The 21,733-nt window shown below is 41.8% G+C and overlaps 1 pseudogene; it reads left to right on the forward strand.

Moving 5' to 3' along the window:
• The first annotated feature begins 2,776 nt into the window (after window positions 1-2,776).
• On the forward strand, window positions 2,777-21,527 carry LOC113852081 (annotated as a pseudogene).
• Window positions 21,528-21,733: the final 206 nt, after the last annotated feature.

A 21,733-nucleotide genomic window follows, 5' to 3' on the forward strand; every position in this document is an offset into this window, starting at 1 on the left:
GTTGATCTTTTGATGATTCTTTAGCTAATCTATCCACTGTTTTGCAGAGATGTCAAGATACTAACCTTGTGTTAAATTGGGAGAAGTGCCATTTCATGGTACAAGAAGGCATTGTCCTTGGTCACAAAATTTCAGAGAAAGGAATGGAGGTGGACCAAGCTAAAATAGAAGTCATTAGTAAATTGCCTCCACCTATCAATGTTAAGGGAGTTAGAAGTTTTTTAGGACATGCTGGTTTTTATAGAAGATTCATAAAAGATTTTTCTAAGATTGCTAAACCCTTGAGCAATTTACTTATAAAAGATGCAGATTTCATATTTGATGATAATTGTTTGCATGCATTTTCTGTTTTAAAAGAGAAACTGATTTCTGCACCTATTCTTGCAAAACCAGATTGGAAATTACCTTTTGAACTCATGTGTGATGCAAGTGATAGTGCAGTAGGTGCTGTGTTAGGACAGAGAAAAGATAGGAAATCACATGCTATCTATTATTCAAGCAAAGTGTTAAATCCTGCACAAGTGAATTACACAACAACAGAAAAAGAACTTTTAGCTGTTGTACATGCTTTTGATAAGTTCAGATCATATTTAATGGGTTCAAAAGTGATTGTATACACTGATCATGCTGCTCTTAAATATCTTTTGACAAAACAGGATGCAAAGCCCAAATTATTAAGATGGATTCTACTCCTCCAAGAATTTGAGCTAGAGATCAAAGACAAGAAAGGGAAAGAAAATTGTGTAGCAGACCACTTGTCCAGACTTCCTTTGGAGAGTTTAACCACTGAATCATTGGAAATAAATGAAGAATTTCCAGATGAAAAGCTGTTTACAGTGGAAAACATGCCTTGGTTTGCTGACATTGCAAATTTTAAAGCCACTCAATTCATTCCAAAGAGGTTTACTTGGCAGCAAAAGAAGAAGTTCTTACATGACAACAAATTCTATGTGTGGGAAGACCCATATCTGTTCAAAATTGAAATAGATGGGTTAATTAGAAGATGCATTCCACAAAGTGAGCAAGCTGAGATACTATGGCATTGTCACAATTCAGAATATGGAGGCCACCATGCAAGTTCAAGGACTGCTGCAAAAGTCTTGCAAGCAGGTTTCTTTTGGCCTACACTCTTCAAAGATGCCAAGAAGTATGTGGAAAACTGTGATAAATGTCAAAGAACTGGAAATATTTCAAGAAGACATGAGCTGCCATTAACCAACATCCTAGAAGTGGAACCATTTGATGTATGGGGGATTGATTTCATGGGACCATTTCCCCCATCATTCTCACACGAATACATTCTAGTTGCAGTAGATTATGTGTCTAAATGGGTAGAAGTAATTCCCACCAGATCAAATGATGCAAAGGTAGTGATTTCTTTTATAAGAAAGAACATTTTTTCAAGATTTGGTGTGCCTAGAGTGCTGATAAGTGATGGAGGTACTCACTTCTACAACAAGTATATTGAAGCTGTATTAATGAAATATGGTGTGAAGCATAAGGTTGCTACTCCATACCATCCACAAACAAGTGGACAAGTAGAGGTTTCAAATAGAGAGATCAAGCAAATTCTAGAGAAAGTAGTGAACAGTTCAAGGAAGGATTGGTCAAAGAAACTGGATGACTCACTGTGGGCATATAGAACTGCTTTTAAAACTCCAATTGGTATGTCTCCATATCAGCTAGTATTTGGAAAGGCCTGTCACTTACCTCTAGAGCTGGAGCACAGAGCATATTGGACTACCAAGTGGCTTAACTTTGATTTGTCAAGTGCTGGAAAGAAGAGAGTTTTACAGTTGCATGAATTGGAAGAATTCAGACAACAAGCTTATGAGAATGCAAAGTTGTACAAAGAAAGAACCAAGAGGATCCATGACAAATTTATTCTGCAAAAAGATTTCAGACCTGGCCAGCAAGTACTATTATTCAATTCAAGATTAAAATTGTTTCCAGGGAAACTGAAATCTAGATGGTCTGGACCGTTTTTAATTAAGGAAACTTCTCCCTTTGGAGCAATTCTGATAGAAGATCTGAAAACAGGGAGAGAATTCAAGGTCAATGGCCAAAGATTGAAAATCTATCATGGAGAGGAGTTTACAAGGAACATATCATGCATGAAACTGGTTTCTCTTGAGTGAGAAACATTTAATGTCAAGCTAATGACATTAAAGAAGCGCTTTGTGAGAGGTAACTCACATTTCTAACCCAATTTAAGTTTGCTGCATTATTTTTGAATTAACAGTATTAATAGAAGTCAAAGTCTGAACTTTTCATCTTGGTTACCTTGCTGAATCTGATGTTTGGAATAAATCTGGTGGCTGAAACAAGAATGCAGATTAGAATTAATTAGAATGCTTAAAGTTCTTGTACAGTCTGAATAATAGTTATCAAATTCTGCAAATTCTCTGCAAAATACAAAGTTCTGCACCATACTCATCATATTCTGTAATTTTGATGCAAAAGGTAAATTTTGAAGCATGCTAAATCTGTCATTTGTAGCGAATCTGATAAATGCAATTAGACTTCATGCTATAATGTGTTATGGAAAAGTCAGAATTACATTGTGAATATGTTAAGCAGAAATTCTGCAGAATTCAACTGTGATGTTTGTTGCATCTGTAATTTGGAGCGAAAATGATGAATGAATTGAGAGTTCATGATAGGAGTGTGTAATGTAAAAGTCAAAACTGCATAAGTAGGGAGTGAATACTTGTTCTGCAGAAATTCTGCAGAATTCAGCCTTGGATGAATGTTGCATATGTAATTAAGGGTGAACATGACGAGGGAAGTAGGTATTTTATATGGTGAGTGTGTATTGGAATGATTATGATTTGTTAAGTGAGCCAATTAAAGTTTGGAGAACTTGGATTGATGAAAGGAATCACTCTTTTGCAGGAAAGCAATCACACAGAGATGGAATTCTGAGATTTCCCCTCTGGAACAATCACTCTCGCTGATGAGAGTGATAACGCAGAGGCAGATGAGAAAAACACACTCTCTGGATCACTTCCTTTCCTTGTCAAGAGTGACCACGCACAGGTAAGTATAAAATATTTCTTAACGCGTTACTCCTTTTAATGAAAAAAGTGACCACGCTCAAGCAATAAGCTTGCGCGTTATCACTTTGCCCAGCAATAGTGATAACGCGCATTGCATTCAAAATTTCCAAGCTCTCTGGAACACTCACTCTGTTCGACAAGAGTGATAACGCAGAATTTTATTGATAAGGGAACGTTCACTTTTCACTTAAAAAGTGGTCACGTGCACACGCGTGACCCCTGACTCAATATAAAGGAACCACGCTCACATCTATTTAAACCTAAATCCCCATTTCCCTCTGAAATTCCTCTGACTTTCAATCTTTCGTGAAGCAACCAGCAAGCAATTGCTCCCTCTTTTTCACTGTCATTCACATTTCTGAAGCTCAAGGTACGTTCTCTGCATTCTACGAAATTGTATTTAGGGTTTTTCTTTGTTGCAACTCTGGAAAAATGTCAAAAATGGCAAGTGGGGAAATATCTTGAGCGTATTTGATTTAAGGAACTTTAAATACTGTGAATAGGTTTTCAAAGCCATTCAATCTCCTCTGTTAACATATTCACATCTGCATTATGCGAAAAACCTGAACATGACTTTGAAAGAAATAGAAATATTCTAGTTGCCATTAACGAAAATACTCTTTGCATGAAATATTTGAATGTTAATGTCTGAACTGAGTTGTATGGAACGAATTACTGCTGTATATTGCACTGCCTGATTGTACAGATAGCATACTGATAAGTCCTGCATTAAGCTGATATTTAGTCTTTGATGATAATGAATGAGTGCACTGTTCTAATTGTATGTGATTCAAAGAAACAATAGGCAATATTCTGGATGGAATTTTACTGTCAGAAGATAATTTCTTTTAGGAACCATTAGTAGTTGAAATTTGGTTGAAAATTGTGATTCTTTTTCTGCATTCTTGGTGAAATTGTGAACTCTGAGGGAACAAATTATGAAGGCCAGTCTAAAATCCCCTGAATATAGTTTGATTAATTTTGTACCTAAGTTCTGGTATATTTGAAAAGTTAAGAGAGCATATAAAAAAATATGTTGATGACCTATAATAGCATCTCTGCGTTAACCTGATGTGCTTTGAGAGTGTGCACTCTAAACTACAAATTTAAAGGTTTAACCAATTTTGACTATGATTGCTTAGTAATTTGCAATATTGCTTGTGTTTATACGATTACATCCTCATGACAGCAACTGATTGTAAAAAGATCCATACTGCAAATTGGAATTCTGCACATGGATTGATTGAATTTGTCTAGTAAAGAGTTGTATACTGTCACAATTCTATGTCATGAATTTTAAACTATCAAATTACTTGCTTGTTTTTGCAGCCACTCCAAAATGGTCAAACTTCTTTGAATACACCAGTTGGACCTTCTAAGAAGACCAAAGCTGGATCTGCCAGCAACACTCCAAGAAGGAGATCTATCAGGAATATTCAAGCTGGAACAGCCAGGAATTATCCAACCACAAAAAGAGCAAGAACTGATGGTGTCTCACCTTCCTCACCCATTGAAATCGCTGACCCTCCTCAGCCAAGAGTAACCACACCTGCAACCTATTCACCACCTCAGTCGACCAGAAGAAATGCTCCTTCTACCTCTACCCCTACTGATCATGATCCAAGGTTCAGGAGTATTGCTCACGAAAACTATTTTAAGGCAAATATTCTGAGGAGCAAGATTGTCCCAGATAGAGCCTTTGAAATTGCTGAAGGCAACTACCCTAAGTACTCAGAAGAAATTCAGAAAAGGGGATGGGACAACTTCTGCTCCTTGGCTGATAATGGTTGGAGAGAAATTACACAGGAGTTTTATGCAAATGCAATGCGGTTCAAGGGAGACCAAATTCCCAAATTTCACACAATGGTCAAGGGTATGAGGGTGGATTTCACTGCTGCCAACATCAATCGAGTGTTGGAAATTTACACTGTAAGGCAACCTGGGCAGATGGACTTCACTGACTTTAAGAATAGTCCAGACAAGGATTATATTGAAATCCTGCACAGAATTGGAAGGCCAGGCACAACTTGGCAACTGAACCTCGCCCAAAAACCCAAGTGTATCACCACCAAGAACCTGCTACCATTTGCTAAAGTCTGGAGTACTTTTCTGTTGAACTCTTTCATGCCAGTCAAGCATAGTTCAACCCTAGCAGTAAAGAGGGCTGAATTATTGTTTGCTATCGTTAATGATATGTACATTGATGTGGGGGAAATAATTAGTGAATGTATCTTAAATATTTTGAAAACAAAAAGAGATTCACTAGCCTTTCCCTCATTAATCACTTTACTTTGTGAGGATGCAGGGGTTGAAGTTGGAGACTACCAAGAGAAAATCATATCTGCTCCCCCTATCTCTGTCTCAATGGTAAAGGAAATCTATGCCACCACCTCCTGCACTTCAGCTGCACCTATCCCCACACAATTCAGAAAGGAGAAACCAATGAAGATGAAGGACATCCTACATCTTTTGGTTGAAAGGCAAAATCAATTGGCTGAACGACAAACTGAGCTCCACAGTAGTTTGAAAGCAGGAACTATGCTATTGGAATGTGTGTTGATGAATCTTGGTCAGAAGATGGGAATGACCAAAGATGACCTCTATCACACACCAGATTTGGCCGGGAATGCTCAATGTCTACGCTCATCAGTCTTTAAAGACTTGCCAATTTACAAGACTCATTTTCCACAGCCAACTGAAGAAGTGGTGGAGGAAGAAAAAGATGAGGAGGATGAGGAAGAAGATGAAGATGAAATTTCTGATGAGGAGGATGCCCAAGATGACTAGTTTAGGATTTTTGTTTTCTTTTCTGTTAATTCGAATTTTCTCTTGACGGTCTTGTAATTAAGTTTCAAACTTTTTGGTTTCATTTTAGAATTTGGGTTTGTAATTTGCACACTTGGTATATTTTGGTTTCATGCTAATTCTGAACAATTATGTTTTGAACACACATTAATTCTGCAGAATTCAATCCCTTTTCACTTGATAATTGATGGAATTTTTGGTGTTTTGTGCAGAAAATGTCACAACCACACAACACTCACACACCATGGAAGCTGACACTTGCACAAGCTGCCATGAAAGGAGGGTTTCATTCTCTACCTCTTATTCATGAGTTAGCTTCACATTACACTGAATTATTCCTGAAAAACACCAAAATACTAGAATAGATAATAAATTGCTGGCTGTTAATCAAATAAAAATGATTGACAATTTTGTGAATTCTGTGTGAATTTCTTTTTAAGTTGTTTTTCCCATTCTCAAAATGAGATCACACTTGTATTTTCAAAAATGAGGCAGTTGCCACTAGGTGCATAGATTTCTGAAAAGTGCATTGTGTTTTCATTAATCCACATGATCACTTATAAATACCTAGTGAGATTTGAGCTGTCTAATTCTTTTTCTTGTGTGATTAATCATATTTGGCTGCATTCTCTAGAACTTGCCCTTGTTCTTAAATTGAATATGCATGTTACAGTTTTCACCCACATGATAGAGGCCATAATTGATATCCTAGTCAGCCTAAATGCCTTCCTTTATGATTGAATGTCTTAGTTCACCCTTTTGAGCTTAATATCCCTTTTCTTGAAATTACCTCATTATAAGCCTTGTTGAAAAACCAATTTTTACCATTCAATTAATCAGAGGCATAGTGAGTTTAATCAAGAATGAGTTTTAAAACTAAGTTTGGGGTGGCATCCAGATTTTAATTGCTTGAGGACAAGCAATGTTCTAAGTTTGGGGTGGGAAATAGCATGCTATCTAAGTTTGAGTTCAACAAGCCAGAAAGAAAGAACAAAAGTGCTGCAGCAAAATGAAAAATTTATGAAGCAAAGCTGTGAAAAGAACAAAAATGTGAGTTCAAAAGAAAAGAAGTTCAGCAAAGTGCTGCAGAAAAAGAAAAAGAATATCAACGAAAAGAAGATAGTGATTGAAAGCAAGAAAAGAAGAAAAGAGATGAAAATTCTGCTGCAAGAAAAAATTTGTTTGCTGCATAAGTGAGAGAATTAAGGAGGAATAATGCAGATCCAGGCTAGTTTTAAAACAAATCACTCAAAATGCCTCTAATTTTTTGAAATTGCATGTATTGTTTTCCACTTTCTTTGATACCTACCTTAACCTTAGCCTTGTTATAACCTGAAAAAATCCTTTAGATGTGTGATTAATTGTACTAAGCAGAGCAGATGGAGAAATTGGGCAAGCATATGGTAAAGTGCAGTGAAATTGATGATTTAAAGTGAAAACAGCACCTAAACACTGTTGAGTGATGAGAGAAACACTTCCAAGTGAGTTGTGATCATGTTGATTAATTGTACTCACATGAATTTTGATGAAAAATATGAACTTAGGTAGCAATTCTTACTCAATGATGATTATGCAGTAGGAATATCATGATGAGTATTTGGATGAACAACTTGATTGAAAATTTTGCAGAAAACATAGAATTGGAAATTGGAAATTCTGAGAAAAGCAGTTTGCTAATTGAATTTGAAAATGGAGGAACTTACCCTTGGTTTAGTTTGATTTGCTTGAGGACAAGCAAAAATTCAAGTTTGGGGTGGTGATGAATCCATGATAGATATTTTAGCAGTCACTTGCAAGGTGTTTCGGTGGCCCGAGATGTGTTCTGCACGCGTTCCTTAGCGACTAAGCAAAAGAGGACTCAGGCGAGACCCAAATTGGAATTTGGGCCCAAAGGCGCCAGGAGGCGAGAGAGAGACAGGGAACTCTTCATATTAGTCCTAGCAGTCACTTTCAAGGTGTTTCTGTGGCTGATGAATCCATATTTTTACTGATATTTTAGCATAATTCTAGCTCATTTAATAAGGAAAATATATGAAGAAAGCAGAAAAACTCAGAAAAAGAGAATGATTGAAAGTTTTATTTTAATTTGTAGTTATTTTCGCATTTGTAGAATTTATGCTTAGTTCTTAAGGAATTTATCTTGTTTTTGAAGGAATAATCTGAGCAAAAGTCATGGAAATGGATTATCAATGGAAAGGAAGAAGAAGAATGGCAATGTTGGACTCCAAAATACAAGAATGATGGGATGCAGCCTGGGCGTGATCACTATTGTTAGTGAAAGTGATCATTCCAGAGCCTAAAGGAGAAGAAGAGCCTGTGCGTAATCACTTTTATTTACAAGAGTGACCGTTGCCAGTGTGCGTTATCACTTTCGCCAACGAAAGTGAACGTTCTAGAGAAGACTTCATTCCTGATGAGCGCGTTGTCACTTTCGCCAACGAAAGTGAGCGTTCCAGAGGCACTTGTATCAGAACAGCTTGCGCGTGGTTACTCTTACTCACGAAAATGATCACGCGCAGCCCTTGACCTCCTGCGTTGCCACTCTTATGAATAAAAGTGAATGTTCCAGAGAAGCCTTCAACTCTGCAAGTTGCGCGTGGTTACTCTTGCTCTTGGAAGTGAACACGCGCACTACATAAAGCTTCTGCGTGGTTACTCTTGTGAAGAAAAGTGACAACGCGCTGAACTGGAGTTTCTATATATACATGATTGAAGCGCGAAAACTGGGGTCTTTTGCTCATTTTCTGTTTTGTTAGTTAGATTCTCGTTAAGAGAGAGTGGAGAGAAGATTAGGGTCGAAGCTTGAAGCTCCAAGAAGAGGGATCAGATTGGAGCTCGTGGCCATGGCTGCTCTGCATTCTTCTTCATCATCTTCTTCTTCTTTCTCTGTTTTTGTTGCAATGTGTGCTTAATTTCCCATAGTTAGGGGTTTATGGAACTCGAATTGATGTATTGATTCGACTTTATCTTATGAACTTTAAGTTCTTGGATTAATTGAGTTGTTAATTCTGCTTTTCATGCAATCTTTGAATGGAAATTCATTTGATTAATCAAGAGGAATCTTTACCAATAGGAATTGGATTGTTTGCTCTGATCTGAATTGGCAACCAGAGTTTAGGGATTTCTTAGGGATAAGGAGACCTAATTCTGCAATCTTATAGTTCTAATTCTTAATGCAACCTGAAATTGAATCTCACCTAAGGGATTAGGGAGGTTTAGTGGATTGTTAGGGTCAATGAGTTAAGGAGTTAACCTTTGGCTAGGTATATGTGAAACTGATTGTCAATTATTCAATTGCTTGAATGTTCAGAGGATTTAATTGGTTTGATATTGATATTCTTGTGAAGTAAATTCCTAACTATCCTTCATTGCTATTTCATTTCATCACAAATCTTATACTCTGTTTTTCTGCAAGTTCTTTACTTTTGATTGCTCTGATTATTGCTTTTATATGATACAACTCTCTTCCCAAATTCGTATGGCTCAAATGGTTATTTTTCTGTGAAGTGATAATTGAGTTCCTAATTCCCTGTGGAGACGATACTCGGATCTTAAATTTACTCATTACTTGCTACAATCCTAGTGCACTTGCTAGTGTTTAGATTGCAAACAACAGTGGCCCAAGATAAGTTTTGCACTCGTTCCTTACCGAGTAAGCAAAAGAGGACCCAGGCGAGACCCAAATTGGAATTTAGGCCCAAAGGTGCCAGGAGGCGAGAGAGAGACAGGGAACTCTTCCTATTAGTCCTAGCAGTCACTTCCAAGGTGTTTCGATGGCCCAAGATGAGTTTTGCACTAGTTCCTTACCGACTAAGCTAAAGTGGACCCAGGCGAGACCCAAATTGGAAATTAGGACCAAAGGCGCCAAGAGGCGAGAAAGAGACAGGGAACTCTTCCTAGTAGTCCTAGCAGTCACTTCCAAGGTGTTTCAGTGGCCACTTCCAAGGTGTTTCGGTCGCCCAAGAGGAGTTTTGCACTCGTTCCTTACCGACAAAGCAAAAAAGCACCCAGGCGAGACCGAAATTGGAATTTGGGCCAAAAGGCGCCAGCAGGCGAGAGAGAGACAGGGAACTCTTCCTATTGGTCCTAGCCTTCACTTGGAAGGTGTTTCGGTGGCTCGAGATGAGTTTTGCACGCGTTCCTTAGTGGCTAAGCAAAAGAGGACCTAGGCAAGACCCAAATTGGAATTTAGGCCAATGTCGCCAGGAGGCGAGAAAGAGACAGGGAACTCTTCCTATTAGTCCTAGCAATCACTTGCAACGTGTTTGAGTGGCCCGAGATGTGTTTTGCACGCGTTCCTTAGCGACTAAGCAAAAGAGGACTCAGGCGAGACCCAAAGTGGAATTTGGGCCCAAAGGCGCCAAGAGGCGAGAGAGAGACAGGGAACTCAGTGGCCCAAGATGAGTTTTGCACTCGTTCCTTACCGACTAAGCAAAAGAACACCCAGTCGAGACCCAAATTGGAATTTGGTCCCAAAGACCCCAGGAGGCGAGAGAGAGACCGGGAACTCTTCCTATTAGTCCTTGTAGTCGCTTCCAAGGTGTTTCAGCTGCCCGAGATGAGTTTTGCACGCGTTCCTTAGCGACTAAGCAAAAGAGGACCCAGGCAAGACCGAAATTGGACTTTCGGCCCAAAGGCGCCAGGAGGCGAGAAAGAGACAGGGAACTCTTGCTAGTAGTCCTAGCAGTCATTTCGAAGGTGTTTCAGTGGCCACTTCCAAGGTGTTTCAGTGGCCCGAGATGAGTTTTGCACGCGTTCCTTAGCGACTAAGCAAAAAAGGACCCATTCGAGACCCAAATTGGAATTTGGGCACAAAGGCCCCAGGAGGCGAGAGAGAGACAGGGAACTCTTTCTATTAGTCCTTGTAGTCGCTTCCAAGGTGTTTTGGTGGCCCAAGATGAGTTTTGGACGCGTTCCTTAGCGACTAAGCAAAATAGGACCCAGACAAGACCGAAATTGGAATTTGGGCCCAAAGGCGCCAGGAGGCGAGAGAGAGACAAGGAACTCTTCCTATTAGTCCTAGCAGTCACTTGCAAGGTGTTTCGGTGGCGCAAGATGAGGTTTGGACGCGTTCCTTAGTAACGAAGCAAAAGAGGACCCACACGAGACCCAAATTGGAATTTGGGCCCAAAGGCGCCAAGAGGCGAGAGCGAGACTGGGAAGTCTTTCTATTAGTCCGAGCAGTCACTTCCATGGTGTTTCGGTGGCCACTTCCAAGGTGTTTCGATGGCCTGAGATGTGTTTTGCACGTGTTTCTTAGCGACTAAGCAAAAGAGGACCCAGGCGAGACCCAAATTGGAATTTGGGCCCAAAGGCGCCAGGAGGCGAGAGAGAGAAAGAGAACTCTTCCTATTAGGCCTAGCAGTCACTTCCAAGGTGTTTCAGTGGCCCAAGATGAGTTTTGCACTAGTTCCTTACCGACTAAGCAAAAGAACACCCAGTCGAGACCCAAATTGGAATTTGGTCCCAAAAACCCTAGGAGGCGAGAGAGAGACCGGGAACTCTTCCTATTAGTCCTTGTAGTCGCTTCCAAGGTGTTTCAGCTGCCCGAGATGAGTTTTGCACGCGTTCCTTAGCGACTAAGCAAAAGAGGACCCAGGCAAGACCGAAATTGGACTTTGGGACCAAAGGCGCCAGGAGGCGAGAAAGAGACAGGGAACTCTTGCTATTAGGCCTAGCAGTCACTTCCAAGGTGTTTCAGTGGCCCAAGATGAGTTTTGCACTAGTTCCTTACCGACTAAGCACAAGAGGACTCAGGCGAGACCCAAATTGGAATTTAGGCCCAAAGGCTCCAAGAGGCGAGAAAGAGACAGGGAACTCTTCCTATTAGTCCTAGTAGTCACTTCCAAGGTGTTTCGGTCGCCCAAGATGAATTTTGCACTCATTCCTTACCAACAAAGCAAAAAAACACCCAGGCGAGACCAAAATTGGAATTTGGGCCCAAAGGCGCCAGAAGGCGAGAGAGAGACAGAGAACTCTTCCTATTACTCCTAGCAGTCACTTCCAAGGTGTTTCGGTGGCCTGAGATAAGTTTTGCACGCGTTCCTTAACGACTATGCAAAACACGACCCCGGCGAGACCCAAAGTGGTATTTGGGCCCAAAGGCGCCAGGAGGCGAGAGAGAGACACGGAACTCTTCCTATTAGTCCTAGCAGTCACTTCCAAGGTGTTTCAGTATCCCAAGATGAGTTTTGCACTCGTTCCTTACCGACTAAGCAAAAGAAGACCCAGGCGAGACCCAAATTGGAATTTAGGCCCAAAGGCGCCAAGAGGCAAGAGAGAGACAAGAACTATTCCTATTAGTCCTAGCAGTCACTTCCAAGGTGTTACAGTGGCCACTTCCAAGGTGTTTCGGTTGCCCAAGATGAGTTTTGCACTCGTTCCTTACCGACAAAGCAAAAAAGGACCCAGGCGAGACCAAAATTTGAATTTGGGCCCGAAGGCGCCAGCAGGCGAGAGAGAAATAGGGAACTCTTCCTATTAGTCCTAGCCTTCACTTGGAAAGTGTTTCGGTGGCCCGAGATGAGTTTTGCACGCGTTCCTTAGTGGCTAAGCAAAAGAGGACCCAGGCGAGACCGAAATTGGAATTTGGGGCCAAAGGCGCCAGGAGGCGAGAGAGAGACAGGGAACTCTTCCTAATAGTCCTAGCAATCTCTTTCAAGGTGTTTCAGTCGCCCAAGATGAGTTTTGGACTCGTTCCTTACCGACAAAGCAAAAAAGGACCCAGGCGAGTCCAAAATTGGAATTTGGGCCCAAAGGCGCCAGCAGGCGAGAGAGAAACAGGGAACTCCTCCTATTATTCCTAGCAGTCACTTCCAAGGTGTTTCGATGGCCCGAGATGAGTTTTGCACGCGTTCCTTAGTAACCAAGCAAAAGAGGACCCAGGCGAGACCCAAATTGAAATTTGGGCCAAACGGCGCCAGGAGGCGAGAAAGAGACAGGGAACTCTTCCTATTTGTCCGAGCAACCACTTTCAAGGTGTTTCGAAGGCCTGAGGTGAGTTTTGCACGCGTTCCTTAGCGACTAAGCAAAAGAGGACCCAGGCGATACCCAAACTGGAATTTGGGCCCAAAGGCGCCAAGAGGCGAGAGAGAGACAGCGAACTTTTCCTATTAGTCCTAGCAGTCACTTCCAAGGTGTTTCGACGGCCACTTCCAAGGTGTTTCGGTCACCGAAGATGAGTTTTGCACGCGTTCCTTAGCGACTCAGCAAAAAAGGACCAAGACGAGACCCAAATTGGAATTTGCGCCCAACGGTACCAGGAGGCGAGAGAGAGACAGGGAACTCTTCCTATTAGTCCTAGCAGTCAGTTCTAAGGGATTTCGGTGGCTTGAGATGATTTTTGAACGCGTTCCTTAACGACTAAGCAAAAGAGGAACCAGGCGAGACCCAATCTAGAATTTGGGCCCAAAGGCGCCAAGAGGCGAGAGAGAGACAGGGAACCTTTTCTATTAGTCCTAGCAGTCACTTCCAAGGTGTTTCGGTGGCCCGAGCTGAGTTTTGCACGCGTTCCTTAGCGACTAAGCGAAAGAGGACCCAGGCGAGACCCAAATTGGAATTTAGGCCTAAAGGCACCAGGAGTCGAGAGAGAGACAGGGAACTCTTTCTATTAGTCCTAGCAGTCACTTGCAAGGTGTTTCGGTGGCCCGAGATGAGTTTTGCACGCGTTTCTTAGTGACTAAGCAAAAGAGGACCCAGGCGAGACCCAAATTGGAATTTGGGCCCAACGGCGCCAGGAGGCAAGAAAGAGACAGGGAACTCTTCCTATTAGTCCGAGCAGTCACTTCCAAGGTTATTTGGTGGCTTGAGATGATTTTTGCACGCGTTCCTTAACGACTAAGCAAAAGAGGACCCAGGCGAGACCCAATCTAGAATTTGGGCCCAAAGGCGCCAAGAGGCGAGAGAGAGACAGGGAACTTTTCCTATTAGTCCTAGAAGTCACTTGCAAGGTGTTTCGACGGCCACTTCCAAGGTGTTTCGGTCACCGAAGATGAGTTTTGCACGCGTTCCTTAGCGACTCAGCAAAAGAGGACCAAGACGAGACCCAAATTGGAATTTGCGCCCAACGGTACCAGGAGGCGAGAGAGAGACTGGGAACTCTTCCTATTAGTCCTAGCAGTCTGTTCTAAGGGATTTCGGTGGCTTGAGATGATTTTTGAACGCGTTCCTTAACGACTAAGCAAAAGAGGACCCAGGCGAGACCTAATCTAGAATTTGGGCACAAAGGCGCCAAGAGGCGAGAGAGAGACAGGGAACTTTTTCTATTAGTCCTAGCAGTCACTTCCAAGGTGTTTCGGTGGCCCGAGCTGAGTTTTGCACGCGTTCCTTAGCGACTAAGCGAAAGAGGACCCAGGCGAGACTCAAATTGGAAATTAGGCCCAAAGGCACCAGGAGGTGAGAGAGAGACAGGGAACTCTTTCTATTAGTCCTAGCAGTCACTTGCAAGGTGTTTCGGTGGCCCGAGATGAGTTTTGCACGCGTTTCTTAGTGACTAAGCAAAAGACGACCCAGGCGAGACCCAAATTGGAATTTGGGCCCAACGGCGCCAGGAGGCAAGAAAGAGACAAGGAACTCTTCCTATTAGTCCGAGCAGTCACTTCCAAGGTTATTTGGTGGCTTGAGATGATTTGTGCACGCGTTCCTTAGCGATTCAGCAAAAGAGGACCAAGACGAGACCCAAATTGGAATTTACGCCCAACGGTACCAGGAGGCGAGAGAGAGACTGGGAACTCTTCCTATTAGTCCTAGTAGTCAGTTCCAAGGGATTTCAGTGGCCCGAGATGAGTTTTGCACGCGTTCCTTACCGACTAAGCAAAAGAGGACCCAAGCGAGACCCAAACTGGAATTTGGACCAAAGGCGCGAAGAGGCGAGAGAGAGACAGGGAAATTTTCCTATTACTCCTAGCAGTCACTTCCAAGGTGTTTGATGGCCACTTCCAAGGTGTTTCGGTCACCCAAGATGAGTTTTGCACGTGTTTCTGAGCGACTAAGCGAAAGAGGAACCAGGCGAGACCCAAATTGGAATTTGGGCTCAAAGGCGCCAGGAGGCGACAGAGAGACAGGAAACGCTTCCTATTAGTCCTAGCAGTCACTTCCAAGGTGTTTCGGTGGCCCGAGCTGAATTTTGCACGCGTTCCTTAGCGACTAAGCGAAAGAGGACCCAGGCGAGACACAAATTGGAATTTAGGCCCAAAGACGTCAGGAGGCGGGAGAGAGACAGGGAACTCTTTCTATTAGTCCTAGCAGTCACTTGCAAGGTGTTTCGGTGGCCCGAGATGTGTTTTGTACGCGTTCCTTAGCGACTAAGCAAAAGAAGACTCAGGCGAGACCCATATTGGAATTTAGGCCCAAAGGTGCCAGGAGGCGAGAAAGAGACAGGGAACTGTTCCTATTAGTCCGAGCAGTCACTTCCAAAGTGTTTCGGTGGCCTAAGATAAGTTTTGAACGCGTTCCTTAACGATTAAGCAAAAGTGGACCCAGGCGAGACGCAAACTGAAATTTCGGCCCAAAGGCGCCAAGAGGCGAGAGAGAGATAGGGAACTTTTCCTATTAGTCCTAGCAGTTACTTCCAAGGTGTTTCGACGGCCACTTGCAAGGTGTTTCGGTCACCGAAGATGAGTTTTGCACGCGTTCCTTAACGACTCAGCAAAAGAGGACCAAGACGACACCCAAATTGGAATTCGGGCCCAACGGTACCAAGAGGCGAGAAAGAGACAAGGAACTCGTCCTATTAGTCCTAGCAGTCACTTGCAAGGTGTTTCGGTGGCCTAAGATATGTTTTGCACGCGTTCCTTAACGACTAAGCAAAAGTGGACGCAGGCGAGACGTAAACTGGAATTTCGGCCTAAAGGCGCCAAGAGGCGAAAGAGAGACAGGGAACTTTTCCTATTAGTCCTAGCAGTTACTTCCAAGGTGTTTCGATGGCCACTTCTAAGGTGTTTCGGTCACCCAAGATGAGTTTTGCACGCGTTTCTGAGCGACTAAGCAAAAGAGGACCCAGGCGAGACCCAAATTAGAATTTGGGCTCAAAGGCGACAGGAGGCGACAGAGAGACAGGAAACGCTTCCTATTAGTCCTAGCAGTCACTTCCAAGGTGTTTCGGTGGCCCGAGCTGAGTTTTGCACGCGTTCCTTAGCGACTAAGCGAAAGAGGACCCAGGCGAGACACAAATTGGAATTTAGGCCCAAAGACGTCAGGAGGCGGGAGAGAGACAGGGAACTCTTTCTATTAGTCCTAGCAGTCACTTGCAAGGTGTTTCGGTGGCCCGAGATGTGTTTTGCACGCGTTCCTTAGCGACTAAGCAAAAGAAGACTCAGGCGAGACCCATATTGAAATTTAGGCCCAAAGGTGCCAGGAGGCGAGAAAGAGACAGGGAACTGTTCCTATTAGTCCGAGCAGTCACTTCCAAAGTGTTTCGGTGGCCTAAGATAAGTTTTGAACGCGTTCCTTAACGATTAAGCAAAAGTGGACCCAGGCGAGACGCAAACTGGAATTTCGGACCAAAGGCGCCAAGAGGCGAGAGAGAGATAGGGAACTCTTCCTATTAGTTCTAGCAGTCACTTCCAAGGTGTTTCGGTGGCCCGATATGAGTTTTCCACGCGTTCCATAGCGACTAAGCAACACAACAGCCTTTTTCTAACTCAAATTTGCCTTTTTCTAATGCAGGTCCAGCAACACAACAGCCTTATTTTCAGAGGAATTCATCCACTCAACCTCAAGGAAATCAGAAATTTTCCAGACCTATGAATGAGAGGTTGATTGAGATGGAAGAAACTATGCTGCAATTCATGAAGGTGACTCAAACAAGCTTCAAAAACCAAGAAGCTTCCATGAAGAAACTAGAGACACAGATTGGACAATTAGCTGAACAACTATCCAGCAGGGATGAAAGAAGATTTCCAAGCAATACAGTAATCAATCCTAAAGAGCAATGTCAAGCCATAACTACAAGGAGTGGAGCTGTAGTTGCAAGCCCTAAACCAGCAGAAAAGAAAGTAAATGATGTAGCAGAAAGAAACATTGAACAAGATCTGCAACAAGGAAATTTTAAGCTATTGAAGAAAGACCATTCAGAAGAAAAAGTAGATATGCCTATGAATTCTGAAAGGAAAACCAAAAAGCAACACTTTGAGGAAGTTTGTAAGCCAATAGACCCAGAAAAATATAAAAGGCTGCCCTATCCTCAGAGAGTCCAAAATCCTAAACAAGAGGAACAATTTGAAAGGTTTATGAATGTCTTTAAGAAATTACAAATTAACATTCCTTTTGCAGAAGCTTTGGAGCAAATGCCCTCATATGCAAAGTTTATGAAAGAACTACTTTCCAGAAAAAGAAAGCTAGAGCATGACAAAACAGTAGCTTTGTGATGAATTCACTTTTTATTATATTTTTACTTGCCTTTTTGGTGCTCCTTAATAGAAGAAATGGACTTAGATAGTGCAAATAATATAGAAATTACATTTTGAGTAAATATCATAGGTTTATCAATTTTTGGTTAATTTGCATTTAATTACATAGATATAGATTGCAATTTTAATTATCTTGATGATTTTACAGAATGCCCAAGTTAAATTTGAGAAATCTTGGTCCTTGGATGAAAGTTGCCCCCAAAGTAGCCACTTTTGGGAGCAAAAGTGGCAACTACAGCAAGTCTGGGCATTAAAAGTTCCAAAGTAGCCACTTTCAAGCCCAAAAGTGACAACTCCAGAAGCTTCAGGGACGCTAAATTGGAAGCATGATGCGCGTGGTTACTATGGGCTCTCAAAGTAACCACGCGCACCAAAGTAGCTACTATCAAGCCCAAAAGTGACAACTCCAGAAGCTCCAGGGACGCTAATTTTGAAGCCTTCCTGCGCGTGGTTACTATGGGCTCTCAAAGTAACCACGCGCACCAAAGTAGCTACTTTCAGCACAAATAGTGGCAACTCCAGAGAAGCGGCAATCCTTCCATCATGCGCGTAGACACTTTCAAGGCCCAAAGTGGACACTTTCAAAGGCAAAAGTGGACACTTTGGTGACATGTCATCCACTATAAATAGATTTTAGGAATTAGGGTACGGGACTTTTGACACTTTACACAATTTTCTTTGCCAAATCGGGATAATTTCTTACGACATTGGAGTCTTGGGTGACAGCCAAGGGTCCTCTATAGGTTTTAATTTCCAATTTCTCTTTTGATTTTTGTTGAATTTGCATTAATGATGTTTACGTTCTTGCATTTCTTTCTCTCTTTTGTGAAGCCCATCCACATGGAGGGCTAAACTTCCTTGTAATTCCTAGTCAATGCACATGAATCTTGAATTCTTGGGATTAATTGCAATACAAATCTTTCTTTCCTTGAATTTATTAACCCCAATCTCTGAATGAAATGGAATTTGCATGAAGGGAACATTGCTTAATGAACCCTAATTTACCTAACGAAATTCTAATTCAAAATTGCTTAATTTTGGTTAATCCTTGAGGTTGCTTAATCTTAGGGATAGAGATTGGAACTCATTAAGATGCTTAATTTTAATTGGGATGTTAAAGTTAGTCTTCGCTTGTTAGATTAACTTAATTTAAGGGAAAGAAAAGGGATTATTGAATCATTTGGAAGAATAATGATAGAACTCATTGCTTGACTAGGGATTACTCATTTTAATTGATTGAATTTCATTAAATTTACATTTCGTTCTTGATTAAAACCCGGAAATTGACAAACCTCCCCCCAATTTACTTGCTTTAAAATACATGTTTACACTTGTTCGATGTATGTTCTCAACCAAAAATTCCTTGGAGACGACCTAGGATAACACCCTAGTACTGCATTCATTTCTTTGCATATTTGATGAGGATTAACGACAATCTTTTGCATGACGAGTAGTAAAAAATCGTTTCATCAAATTGGCGCCGTTGCCGGGGAATTATTGGTGCTGAACTTATGTTGAACATGATTGGTGCTCTGTTTATGTGTTTTGCATGTTAGTACGTTTGTTTCATTTTGAGTTTTTGTATTATGTTGATAGTCATACGAATTTTATGGTCTGTTTCTGCATTATCATTGCATGATTTTCTGCATCATTCCCTTCATTCTAGTGCCGCAATTTTTCAATTACTCACTTTCAATTTTCTGCACTCATTTTGCTGCATATTTCTCTATTTTTCTGCACTTTTGCTGCATAATTCTGCAGAGAGATTTTAAATTGTTCTTGTTATTTCATTTACTCAATTTACTTTCCATTTAGTTAGTTGATATCTAGTGCATGACCCGATCAAACCCTGGAGATTTGTATCCATTGGACCAGGAGATTGATAGGACTTTTTATAGGAACCTTAGGACAGGATCACTCTAAACACTCTGAATCATTATCATCACCTACTGCATCTTTGCAATCTGTGACACCAAATTCTATTTACTCTTCTCCATTTTCACTTAACTCTAGTTTTGGAGCAATGGCAGGTGACGAGAGGACTCTTAAGGAGCTAGCTGCACTGGATGTCACATACCAAACATTGTGCATCCAATATCTAGATGTAGATGCCCCTTTTGTTTTAAAAACTGGATTAATTCACCTTCTACCTAAATTCCATGGTTTTGCAGGTGAAGACCCTCACAAACACTTGAAGGAGTTTCATATTGTTTGCTCCACCATGAGACCTCAAGGTGTTCCGGAGGAGCATGTCAAATTGAAGGCCTTCCCTTTCTCATTAATGGACACTGCAAAGGACTGGTTGTACTACCTTCCACCGGGATCAATAATAAGTTGGGACAACCTCAAAAGACTCTTTCTAGAGAAGTTCTTTCTGGCCTCCCGAGCTGCATCCATAAGAAAGGAGATTTGTGGAATTAGGCAGCTAGAAAGAGAAACTCTCTATGAATATTGGGAGAGGTTTAAAAGACTATGTGCAAGCTGCCCCCACCACCAAATTAGCGATCAATTGCTGATCCAGTACTTCTATGAGGGATTACACCCAATGGATAGGAGTATGATCGATGCAGCGAGTGGAGGAGCTTTGGTAGACAAGACCCCTGTGGCAGCCAGGAACTTGATAGAAAACATGGCTGCCAACTCCCAGCAATTTGCAACTAGACAGAATTCTTGTGTTACTAGAGGTGTGCATGAAGTTCAAGCTACAGAACCAAACAAATTGGAGCACAAGATTGATGAGCTAGCCTCCATGGTAAAGCAATTAGCTGCAATGCAAAAGAGTGCTGTCTCTGCAACACCTCCACCACCAGTTCCAGCTACACTTTGTGGAATATGCTCAGCTGCAGATCATTATACAGACAGCTGCCCCACATTGCAGGAGTCAGATACTCCTAAAGGTAATCCCCAAGCCTATGCTGCAAATATTTACACTAACAAATTTCCTTTTCAGCAGCAGCAGCAACAACCAAACTGGGATCTTTCTTCAAACCGGTACAACCCAGGCTGGAGAAATCATCCAAACTTGAGGTGGGGAGGAAATTCCAACCAGTAAAATCAGCAAAGTAACAATTACCAAGCTGGTCAAGGTAGGCCACATCAGCCACGCCAATGGAATGATCAACAACATGGGCAACAACCTCACCAACAGCAGCAAGCATCCTCATCCCAAGCCTCTTCTTGTCAGAAGAATGAGCCATCATTGGAGGAGCTTGTGAAGCAAATGGCCATGAGCAACATTAATTTTCAACAGCGAACAGAGGCCAGTATCAGAACAATTGAGAACCAGATGGGACAGTTGGCTTCCTCTATAAATCAAATTCAGTCCCAAGGTTCAGGCAACCTCCCAGCACAGACAGTCACAAACCCAAAGAATGTCAGTGCAATTACTCTGCGGTCTGGGAAGGTAATGCAAGAGCCTGAAATGCCTAGGGAGAAGGAGATCCCAAGCCCTTTGGTTGATGAAAGGGAGGAAGAAAATGCACCCACCACTCAAGAAGTGGTAGAAGAAGCTGAAAGGGCAATTCCACCACCTTTCCCTCAAAGGGTTATGATTGCCAAACCAAGTAAGAAAGCTGAGGAGAGTGACAAAGAGATCTTGGACACTTTCAGAAAAGTTGAGGTAAACATACCCTTGCTGGAGGCAATTAAACAAATACCCAAGTACGCCAAGTTCTTGAAAGATTTGTGTACACATAGAAGGCGTCTGAAGGGTAATGAAAGAATCAACATGGGTAGGAATGTTTCTGCACTTTTTGAGAAACAAAGAACCACAATGCCTGAGAAGTGTAAAGACCCAGGAACATTTACTATTCCATGCATCATTGGTAATAATAGGATAGACAATGCAATGCTAGATCTAGGAGCATCCATTAATGTTATGCCGTTGTCTATTTTTTTTTTCTCTATCTCTTGGTCCCTTGCAGCCCACAGGTGTAGTGATTCAGTTGGCCAATAGAAGCACAACACACCCAGCTGGACTTGTTGAAGATGTGTTGGTGAAGGTGAATGACCTCATATTTCCAGCTGACTTCTACATCCTTGACATGCAAGAAGAAGAGTCACTCAAAAATTCTGCACCTATCATTTTGGGAAGACCGTTCTTGAAGACTGCAAGAACAAAGATTGATGTACATGCCAGTTCACTCACCATGGAATTTGGGGATAACATTGTGCGCTTCAACATATTGGATGCCTGAAACATCCGATTGAAGAACATTCTGTCTTCCATATTGACGTATTTGATGCATTAGTGGATGAGAGCTGGACCGAAATTTTGAGAAACTCTTTTCTTAATTTTTCCCATTATGTAGATGCTTTTGTTTGTGAATCTTATGAAAATTCTTTGTATGATACTTGTGCTGAAAATTCTGATTATTTGAATGAAAGTTCTAAAAGTTTTAGTGTTGATGAAGTTGATAATTCCATAGGGGTGGAATGTGAAGTATTGGATTTAGCAAATAC

Source organism: Abrus precatorius, unplaced genomic scaffold (genome assembly GCF_003935025.1).
Source record: "Abrus precatorius isolate BTA unplaced genomic scaffold, Abrus_2018 Scaffold0, whole genome shotgun sequence".
NCBI lineage: Eukaryota > Viridiplantae > Streptophyta > Magnoliopsida > Fabales > Fabaceae > Abrus > Abrus precatorius.